Genomic DNA, 11346 nt, shown 5'->3' with positions numbered 1-11346 from the left:
AGGTTGATGGGGTGGTGGAGCTTGGGAATCATAGGGGCTTCTTCCCTGATAATATGGGTGATTCGAGAGGCTTGTTGAAGGGCCAGAGTGAGGGTATTCCGGCATATGCCCTAGTGGTTCAGGGCTCTTTTGTACTTTAGCCAAGGCTAACTGCATCGCATTTATCTCTAATCCCATCCTCTCTATCTTCTCCATTGCCTCTTTCAGCAACTGGCTTACTGGCCTTTCTTCCTCGGCACTATTTTCTGAAGTAGTCATGATTATTAGTACAGGTCCTTTGGATCTGGTTTGATAAGGATGTGATGCCAGAACGCTTTAACAACTAATTGTCTGGTACTGGGGAAACAACAAACTTGTTAGCGTTAGAGTTTAACAGATTTGGTAATCGCACGTTGGGGATGCAATGCTCCTAAGCAGTTAACCATTTCTAACATGTTTTTGCTTCAACCGCATGCGTCATCCCGGCTTGCTTTATTTGTGCCTTTAAAGTAATTTGGGAACCCTCCACTTTCCTCTCTATTATTCTTCTTTCTTTTCTTCTCTCTTTTTCTTTCCTCTCTTTTTTCTTTTTCTTTCTTTTCAGTGGTGGTCGAATCTTATGTGGATTGCCTACGTATCACGTCCCCGCGTGAATTAGACCGGGCGTAGTTCTGCCACAAAGTAAAGACATAAAATTCTTTTGGAATCATTCAATTCATCACCAAAATTTGCTATTACAAACTACTTATTTTAAACAAAGAACAACAAAATACAGATTCCAAAATTCTTAACCTGACTTGATGAAAAAAGAGAAAACAACATAAGGGGAGATAATGGACCCATAAAGTCAACAAACAAGCGAACTAGGGATACATTAAGGATTTAGGTGCTCGCGAGGCATCGTTCGGCCTTTCCGCGGGCTTTGGTGTAAGACCCCTTTGTAAGCTTTTCAACTCATTCATGATCCGGTGAACGTAGCCCATGACGGAGGCGAGTAGGGTATCACGAGGCATTTGCTCACACGCTAAGCATCTCATGTAAATGTAGTGCCCAATCTCGTCAATCCTACCTCGGATGTTGTCCCTTTCCCTGAATAATTGCTCTATTCGCTAGTTTTTCAATCCCAGTGCTTGAGAATTGTCGGCGAGTCGATCCTGGAACCTCTCCATTTGTTTTTCCATTCTGGTCATCACATCATAACAGCGCCTTCTGTCAGCTTGGGCATCTCGGGCTTGTTTAAAGATCCGCTCCTGAAGAGTGGAGTTTGTTTCTCTTAATAGTCCGATGCTTATTTCAGAATCCCTTATGACTTGTTGCAGATGCTTTCTCCGTGCCATTGTACCTTTTGCCCATCTGACCCGCATTCTCGCTATGCAAGCTTCAGATCTCTCCAAGTTCTCTCGGCTTTTGCTGACCTGACTCCTCAGCTCTGCTATCAACCTCTCGTTGGACCGATTTTTCTGTTGGTTGTCAGCCTCTTTTCTTATTTGTCGGATTCGAGCCTTCAACATCCCATTTTCTTGGGCCAACTTGTTCTTTTCCCCTTTGTCGGCAACAACTTGCACATTGTTTTCAAATTCCAGATCCTTTATCTGTTGTTTCAGCTTGCCTATTTCTGCCCTGTAGTTTTCTTCTTTTGCAAGCCAGTCCCATTATTCTTGCGATGACTCGACAAAATCTTGGAGGTGAGGTCTTTTGGTTGGCCGTTCTGGTTCGTCTCTCACAGTGCTCTTCTTTATATGCCAAGCGAGATAAGCATGTGAGACTTCACCTCTGGATAGGTCACACACTCGAGTATTTGCCGGCAAATACTGGCATTCGCTCCATATATAACGAACTGTCTTTTCATGAAATTGGCCGTCGTTGCTAACCTCGACTGCATAAATACTGAGATCTTCGTCTGGGTGTACCACCTGACATCTTCCCAATTGTCTCATCACCCGGTAAGGTGCATAAGGCTGAATACCTCTAAGTCCCATTAAGAGGAAGTAAGGACCAGTGGCGGGCATATACACAATTTCTTCAACAGGAAGCCAACCTAATGTCCAATCTATTTGTACTGCGGTGATGGCATGGAGATAGGATACCCAGTCTTCAAACCCTTCCGGTAATTTGAGTCCTGAAACCCTCAGGTTATATCCTTCGATGTAGCCTTTGTTCATAGATATATAGCGCATACACCGAGGATGATGACATAAGTGCTCGATCATCCACATCTGCAATAACAAATTGCATCCTTCGAAGAAATCTGTCCCAGCTTTACAGGCTGTGAGAGCTCGGTATATCTCGGACACTATCATAGGAGCAAGCGTGCTTTTGTTGTTGGTGATCAGGACCTTGACGATTCCAGCCACCTTTAAATCAATATTTCTATCTTTCTGAGGAAACACCACAATGCCCAAGAACGCTACCATGAAGGCGAACCGCCTATGTTCATCCCACTTTGTCTGATTCCCTTTGCTGCAAACACCGCTTTCCAGATCATCAAACCCTCATATATGCCCGTACCTCTGGTATATGAATTACAGAGTAGAAAAACCCCTATCCAACTCAGAGTACGGGACTCCCTTGCTTATCTTCAGTAGATCCATGAACTTGTGCGAATTTACGGCTCTTGGAGCGATCAGATATTTGTGCCTTAACCCCTCAGTAACGTCCATGTAGCCTGCTACCTCTTCTAAGGTTGGGGTGAGTTCAAAATCCGAGAAGTGGAATACATTGTGGGCCGGGTCCCAAAATGTAACCAAAGCCTTTATGATGTCGCATCTGGGTCTGACATTCAACAAACTGGTCAGACCTCTCAGATGCAGTTTGATCTTGTCCTGCTCTGACTTTTCCAAATCCTCCCACCACAAGTGCAACTCCAAAGGGATCTTGCTCCTAACTGTTATCGGCAAACTTGGACATGTGCTCATTCTGCATGTTGGTTTGGGTTGATTAGGACTCGTGGGACTCAAAGAAAGAATAAACCAAAATTGACGCACATTTAAATAAAACTCCGGTCTTGTCAATACGGCCTTTCAGCACTCTGAAGCAGATTTAAAGGCTGTGTTTTACCAACCGGACGAAACCCTTGAGAAAAATGAGCAAGAGCTGCGTTCTTGCAAAAACAGCCTTCCGGCGTCTTTTTAGGGACATTCGGCCATTTTTCAAGAATGGAGTCGCCTAACTTCTTTATGACGAGAAATTGAGGTTTTGATATTGTTTGCCTAATTTTGCAAAAGGGAAAGTTGGACCCGATGGGGGTTGCCTATGTATCTCACACCCTGCGAGAATCAAACTGGCGTAGTTCGGGCAGAGAACATAATCCAAATTTCGGAAACAATACTTTTTTTTTCATTTTCCATGACACGACAAACTATTTTTCCTCTTCTATTTTGAAAATAAGACAAAACAAAGATTTTTTTTCGTAACAAACAATGACCCACCTATTTTCCAAACCAAAATAAGAGACTCTTTTTATATATATATTTTTTGCTCTTTTTATTTTGAGTGAAACAAATTATTAAAAAAAATAAAACATTTTTCTTTTTCCATTTTCCCAAAATTTTGGCAGAATTTCGACCTTATTTGGGCATTGGCTTTTCTAAAATAGGCAATTAACTCTCTACATATTACTTCACTCTTTTTTTTCACAATTTTCCAATATTCCAGATTTTTCGAAGCCGGTCAGCATGCCAGTCTGAAGCAAATAAATGCATAAAGCAAACAGGATGCAGCAGGATGGTCTTTTCATTTCAGGTTGCTACTCCTAGACGGACTCAACCCCTGTGTTGAGTCCCCTAAGTCAAATGCACATGATGCAAATAAGCGTTCCTACTAGGGATCCGGCATGAGGCTTTGTTATACTAAGTTTCAAAACCTAGGTGATTGTTCTAGACCTGGCTTACCCGAGCGGACAACTCGAGCCGAGGATGGGAGCTGTGTACCGGTAACCAAAGGGCCATCCGGTTTTGCAACTCCTCCGAATCCTCGTTCTATTTTGGTATATGACACTAACAGAAAGAAGTCACGACCAGCGTGCACTCCTCAAGAGAGAGAAGAGAGGGGTTTCGGCACAGTTTGTATATACAGTCCAAATAATATCAAAGCGGTAAAAAATATCATTTTGCACATTTTAAGCCCAATCATAAAATAAGATCAGATAATAGACAATGCCGAATAACAACAATTATTCTAAGCTCGAACTCTTGAACCCTGAACCAGAGATTCTGGGATTCGTCCAAGCTCCCCAGCAGAGTCGCCAGAGCTGTCACACCTCCTTTTTCCGCCCCCACGAGGGTGAAGGAGTTTTTTCCAATTAAAGGACAATCGAAACGGGATTTGTTTATTTATTTCAGAGTCGCCACTTGGGAGTTTTAGGGTGTCCCAAGTCACCGGTTTAATCCCGAATCGAGGAAAAGAATGACTCTGTTTAACAGTCCACGAACCAGAAATCCGGATAAGGAATTCTGTTAACCCGGGAGAAGGTATTAGGCATTCCCGAGTTCCGTGGTTCTAGCACGGTCGCTCAACTGTCATATTTGGCTTGATTATCTGATTTAATATATGTTGAACCTATGTGCGAATTTTAACTTTTAACCGCTTTTATCATTACTATTATTTTTATCAAGAATTGCAACATCGTGGAAACACGTCTCGAACCACGTCACATCAATGCACCCGTAGTTGTTGGAACATTTCAACTCTGTTGAGATTTGGATTTGGGTCACATAAATGTGCACCTGAGTTTAAGAAGATAACATTCTTAAATACGCGCCTAAAGCGACTAGCGTATTATTATTTTGGGTAGGGCCGTGAAATTTGCTAAACGGCCCGTCCCGGAATCTAAGTACTCGAAATAACTATCCGTTGAGGGCCCCGCACTTTGGGTATTCTTGTTTGTCGAGGCTCGTCTCATTCGTTATTTATTATTATTATTATTATTATTGGGGGAATTTGCAACGTTGTGAAAACGCATCTCGAGCCACGTCACAATCAATGTACCCGTGATTAGAGACACATTTCGACTCTGTTGAGATTTGGATTTGGGTCACATAAATGCACACCCGTATTTAAGAAGGTAAGATTAATTAAGACGCGTCCTAAAGAAACTACGTATTGTTGTTTTAGAAAAAGACCGTGAAAAATTCACTAAACGGCCAAATCCAAAGTCTAGTCAATGGTTATGTATTTATTGAGGGCCCCAGCGATGTGTGATTTATTTGGTGAGACTCATCTCATTTTTATTTAAAAGGTCGTCCTATAGTGGCTATGTTTTCTATTGAGTTTGTCTCTAATAATGAAAGAAGAAGAACGGTCCAACTTTATTTACATGCTTACAAGTTAGTTATAGTCGGGTTCCGAATGTGATTTGCCCAAATCCGAAACATGAACGCGTGTCTGGGCAGTCGTTTAGATATTATGGGCCCAGGCACAGCACACACTGTATGGACTGGACCTGGGCCATTCCTTTTCCTATAAGGGCATGTTAGTCCATTCGACTCAGGCCAAACATTTATAAGGCTGAAATGGAAACTGGTGTTATTTTATTCTAATGGTATTGTTGCAAGTTATAGCGAGGCAGCCCGCTAAATGGAGTGAGATTAACTAGCAATGGACAGTTTAACACTTAACATGCGTTAGAAGATATGCTAATCACAAAAACAGCTAAAATTCCAGATATTGTTTACTACATTCTCACTTCTTTTCTATCTACCAACATACATACATAAGGTGATACTAAGTAGCCATACGTGATGTCTAATTATACATGATGACTGCCTTCATTATCCTAATAGAAGATATGAACTATTATATATACAACTTTAATGTTCAATATACAGACTGAAACAGATTCGAAAAAAAACAACTTCAGCTCTTCATTTCTGTATTCATGTTTCAACTTTCAGCTTACATTGACAGTGTATCAATGGTGTACCTAGTATTTGGGAAAGCAAAACAAGAAGAGGAATGATCAGTGGAAGCAGTAGCATACACAGCAACAACAGCAACAAGAAAACAACACTCAGCAGCAACAACCCAGTGACAGATTTTTTAACACCAAGACAAAGAACCCAGTTTGCAGCCCAGCAGCACCCAAAACAAATATAGGCAAAGCAGAGAAGGAAACAGATGCAAAAAAGCAGTAGCCTCTGTTTGTTATGTTCAAAATCCAGCACACTCTTAACTCTATATCACTCTGAAAACAGACTGTCCTCTAAAGGTTGAAAGACCAGCCTTGTGTTTGCTTTTCTTTTCTCTCTTAAAACTGTCCAGCCATTCTTTTGTTCTAGAACAGCCTATTTATAAGCAAAGTAGGCAAGCACCAGGCTGCCTTGATCCCTTCAGCCTTTCTCTGCCCATACCCCTTAATTTCCCATTATCAGGTGTCTTGTGCCCAAATCGTATGGGCAACTGACAACAACCCACTAATCCCCCATGCTTTTTATGCTTTTCCCCACTAATACTTAATCAACTCATTTCATTATTACTCTAATGTTATGGGACTATTATAATACTCAATTAACACCCCATGCCCTTGTGTTTCCTAGACCAGCACTAACAGATAAAATAATAAACTAATGGTTCATAAGTACCCTCCCTGTCAGGTCACTCGTCAAAACTATTTTCAGACTTATAAGCTCCCCAGTATGCCCCTTTAAACCCTGTATATTACTGTCTTACCCTAAGCTTCAGCAAACTGAAATTTGAACTTATGGAAGTTCAGACTCAAACTGCCCTAAACTGAGTTCTAGCTATTTCTCTAATTGCACTGCATCTAAATTATAGTGGTTCGATCAATCATGCGAGGCTTATCAGAATCAGAACATTTGAACATTCAGCCCTGTAAAACTAATCGACGATGTTTATCTAATCGACTATACTAATTATAACATAGAACAATCAGTCGATAAATAAATAACACGAACAGGGCCCCAAATGGCTTCAGACAGCTTTGCACAAAACAGGGGAACAACATGAATGAAACACTCGACGACACTGATCAAATCGAGTATGTATCTCACCGTACGTATTTAACAATAAACAGAAGAATAGTCGACCGAATAAAAAGGTCTTACGAAGATAGAAAAAAATTGAAAGAAAATACCAGTAAAATCAACAAATTAACTAAACATGTTAACAAACACAAACAACATTCAAACAAGAACAAAAAGGAAAAAGAAAACTCACTGTGGAATCTCAACAACAAACGACCCAGGCCTGAACTGGATTTGACCATTTGAGGTCGAACGGACTTTAATCGAGCTGTTCTCAACCGAGAACACCTCGATTAAGGTCTATTAGACCCTAACCCTCCGTTTATTTGGACAGACCCCCAACTTCTTGGACTTTTAGGGTTTATACGGGTGTTTTTGGGGTTCGACGGTTTCTGGTTAGATTCGAACCAAACCAAACTTGGTTTGGTCACGATTGAGGCCAGGGTAATGATCGGTGTGAATCTGGGGTGGGTTGGTGTAGATCGGGATTTTGCTCGAACCTTCAAACGAAGATTCGAGACGATGAGGAATGATTCGAGGCAAGAGGCTAACGGATTCGTGTTCAGGGTGGTTGGGTGCATCAGGGGTGTTATCTTGGTGGTCACCGGCGTCGTGGTCGCCGGGTTTATGGTGAGAGTGAAGGGTGGCGGCTAGGGTTTGAATGGGGGCTGCTGGGTTTGTGTCTGAGACGATGGTGCACAGTAGGCGAAGGGGGGGTTGGTTTGGGGGCATGGGGGTGTGATGAGGGGTTTATATATGGGGTAGGAGATTAGACCCTGGCCGTTGGATCGAGTTGGATCTATGGCCAGGATCTATTTTGTAATAGGAAACGGCGTCGTCTCCATTAAGTGAGACTGGGTCGGTCTAAGGTTTAAACGGGTCGGGTGCTGGGGAAAACCATGGGATCGTTAGATTAGATTGGACGGACGGCTCAGATCAAATGCCCTATGCAGCGTCGTTTGGGGGGGGGCGTCCCTGGAAGATCTGGTTTGGACTGGGTCATTGTAATTGGTTTGGGCCTAATTTTCAGTTGAATTTTTGGCCCAAATCGGGTATTTTCTTTCCTTATAATTAAACAAAAATTCCTAATCAAATAAAAACCAAAATTAAACTACACAAATATTAATTAACACCTAACAACAGTTATCACACGAATTAAAACATTTAATAAAATCATCATGACAACAAAATAGAATAAAAATGCATATTTTTGTATTTTCGCTTTTAAAAACCAAATTATGGTTAATTAATTCCTAAACGTACCATTTATTCCTAAATGCATGCAACATGTATTTTTGTATTTTTAACTATAGCAAGGCGAGCATTTACGTACAGAATAATTATCAAAATGTCACGCAAATTCTCAAAATTGTACCCGAAGGTAACTTGTTTTACTTTTTCGATTTCTTTTGGAGTAGTTTTTCGCGAAGCAAAAATCACGTGCTCACAACCACTTCCAAAAGAAAAAGGGATCGACCTCACCCAAAAGCAAAATCAGCTTAATAGTTCGATAGGTACCCTTGATACCATAGATATTACAAAGATCATTACTGAATCGACAAAACAAATTCTACATTACATCAAAATGTTACCTACACCTATCTTTACAACGGGCTCAAACATGCCCTTACAAAAGTTCCATAGCAAAAACTAAGTACAAACAAAAAGTTACACATCATCCCCGGTTGGGTACGCATCTTCGTACCAAGAGTCAGAAGCAAGACGGTTCGCATCATCAGAATTGATGTCATCTCCGTCAGGTGTAAGAGGATCGTATCCGCATGCCTCAAGAGCTGCACGAGCTTCGGCACGCACACCCTGAAGTTCTGCTTCAGATGCCCTCCCCTCAGAATAAAGAGCCTTGTACACGTCAAGTCGGGTCTTAGCATGGACCCACAACTCATATAAGCGACGAGGCACGACCGGATCGGCCGAGGCACAAGACGTAGAAGGTTGTGAGCGTCGACTCGCATCCTCCGTTCTCAGCAAGGCCACTTGTCCATTCAACACAGATAGCTCTGCCTCCAACTCCTTAACACGCCCCTCAAGCCCACTACCTTAAGCTTAGAAGCCTCCTTCTCCTCGGTCAGCTCCGTCCTACAAACACGGAGGGTATTCTCCAAGGCCTCCGTTCCAAAAATAGTCATCGCCAGCTTATCAACACCGAAACTCAGTTTGCCCTTAAGCCCCTTGATCTCCACCACCTTCGTACCTAATTCAATGGTCAAACTGGCCACCTTTGCTTGCAAGTCGGCATTCTCGGCCATCACCCCTGCTTAACTCAAGCTCATCCTCCTTCACCTTAAAGGAGGCCTCAAGTTCACTATTACGGGAGACAACCTTCATAAGCTCCTCATCTCGCTCCCTCAGCTCCTCGACCTTGTGCGCCAGTTGGTCCTCCCTCTATTTGAGTCCCTCGCGGAACAATTGAAAATGAGGGTCCTGATTATAAATGTCGGCCATTGCACGATGCTTAGCGCGATACTGTTGATATTTGAAAGACATCTTCCCCTAGATGGTCGTCCTCTTTCTTTCCCGGCGCTCGCGCTCGGTCTCCATGATATAGTCTAGCACAAAAATGAAAGAAGTTAAGACAAAAACACAGGTTGACAATCACAACACAAGCCCAACGACAAAAAGGAAAAAAAGACACCTACCCGCAAGGCCATGCCGGTGACGTTCTAAGACAACTCCATGTCGCTCATCGCTCTAAGCACCTCGCTCTTAGGGGCAACACATAGAGGGGCTAAAACAGACGCCACCTGATCACAGTTCGACAACAAGTTGTAGTCCCCTGGGACAACTATGTGACGATCAGATCCTTCCACTATGACCTCCACGTGAGTATGGTGACCTACAAACTCGCGAATGTCCTCTGGGTCAACGTCTGAACCTGAGCTTTCGCCCTCAACACGCCGACCTCTTCCAACATTGGATGACGTGCCACCCTCAGCGGAGCGCACGGAGTCGGCCCCTGGATAAATTCCTTCCGTTTGGGGAGATCTCCCCGCTAAGATGGCATCGACCATAAATGTGGGTACAAGTGCCGTCTGCAATGCCCTACCGGCATCCACGACCACATCCTTCCCAAGCTTCATTCTCCTCTTTTTTCTTAGCAACGACTCGTCCCCGTTAGAGGATTTACCTAAGAGGTGAGGGGTCGGTACGGAAGAAGCCTCCTCTCTCACAACCATGTCCCGAAAGGGACCTTCAATTTGAATCGGTTGAGGACAACCCCCTCGAACGGATTCAGTCAAAGTAAACTGCATTCCTGCAGCAACGACAGCCTATCGAAATGTAGGGATTGGTGCCCTCCGTCTGGAAGCTCCTCGACCTGTCGTCATGAAGAGTCATATCGATAGACGACAATGTATAACCAACAAAGTGATAAGGGGGAAGCATTTACCGGATGAAACTCTCGGGCCATAACATTTTATGAAGGCAGCCAATCTTGGGTTTTCCGCTGCATGGGGCAACAGACGGGCTACCCAATCCCTTATACCCGCAATAGGGCGGGGGGACGTCCCATAGCTGCAAATGAGAAGCAAACAAACCCTATAATGAACGAAGATGAAGAGAAAGAGTAAAATGAGTGCCGACACTTACGAGTCTCGTTCCACTGCTCCAGGAACTGGTGGAGTCAGAAACGATGGGTTCGGTTTTGACAAAGAAATACTTATGCCAAAACTTGCGACTCGCTCGATCGTCGGTCCCAACCACTAGCCCTTTTGTTCCACGGTGCCTCAAATGCACCATAGTACCCCTGTGGAAGTTGGGCGAGAACAGGTGCAAGAGGTGGTGAATAGTAACCTCACATTCCGCCAACTCCGCATACTTTGTCAACAACAGGAGTATCTTGAGCGTATATGGCGAAAGTTGTGCCGGGCAAACTTGATAGAACTTATAGAACTCTTCCCCTAATGGAAGGAGGGGGAAAGAATAACCAATCACGAAAGGGTACTCGTAAAAAGTGCAGTACCTAGGTCTATGGACCTCCACGAAATCCCTTCCCGCTGGAACCATGTCAACATGAGCGGGGATGTCATACTTTGCACGTAGAGCGTCAATATGAACTTGTTCCGTTTCAGAGAGTACGGGGTAGGAGTAAGAGGAGGATCTTTGAGGAAGTCATTTCGAGACATGGGGTGTCTCGGCAGCAACTCATCCACCGTAGGAAGGTTATCCCCTTCTTCCACCATCATATCCTCACCGCCTGAGGGGGGCGCCACGGACAACGGGGTGGCCTCAGAAACCCCCTCATGAGATCGATGTGATCTTGGCATGTTTTCGATGAGAAGGGTGTTAAAACAGCATAAAAGGCTGTGAGCGAAGAATGGGAGAAGAAGAAGCAGAAGGTTGTTAGAACAAACTCGGGAGGGATGAGAAA

This window comes from Nicotiana tabacum, chromosome 20 (genome assembly GCF_000715075.1).
Source record: "Nicotiana tabacum cultivar K326 chromosome 20, ASM71507v2, whole genome shotgun sequence".
NCBI classification, from domain to species: domain Eukaryota; kingdom Viridiplantae; phylum Streptophyta; class Magnoliopsida; order Solanales; family Solanaceae; genus Nicotiana; species Nicotiana tabacum.
The sequence above is the reverse complement of the archived record's forward strand: the minus strand, read 5'-3'. Positions refer to the sequence as shown.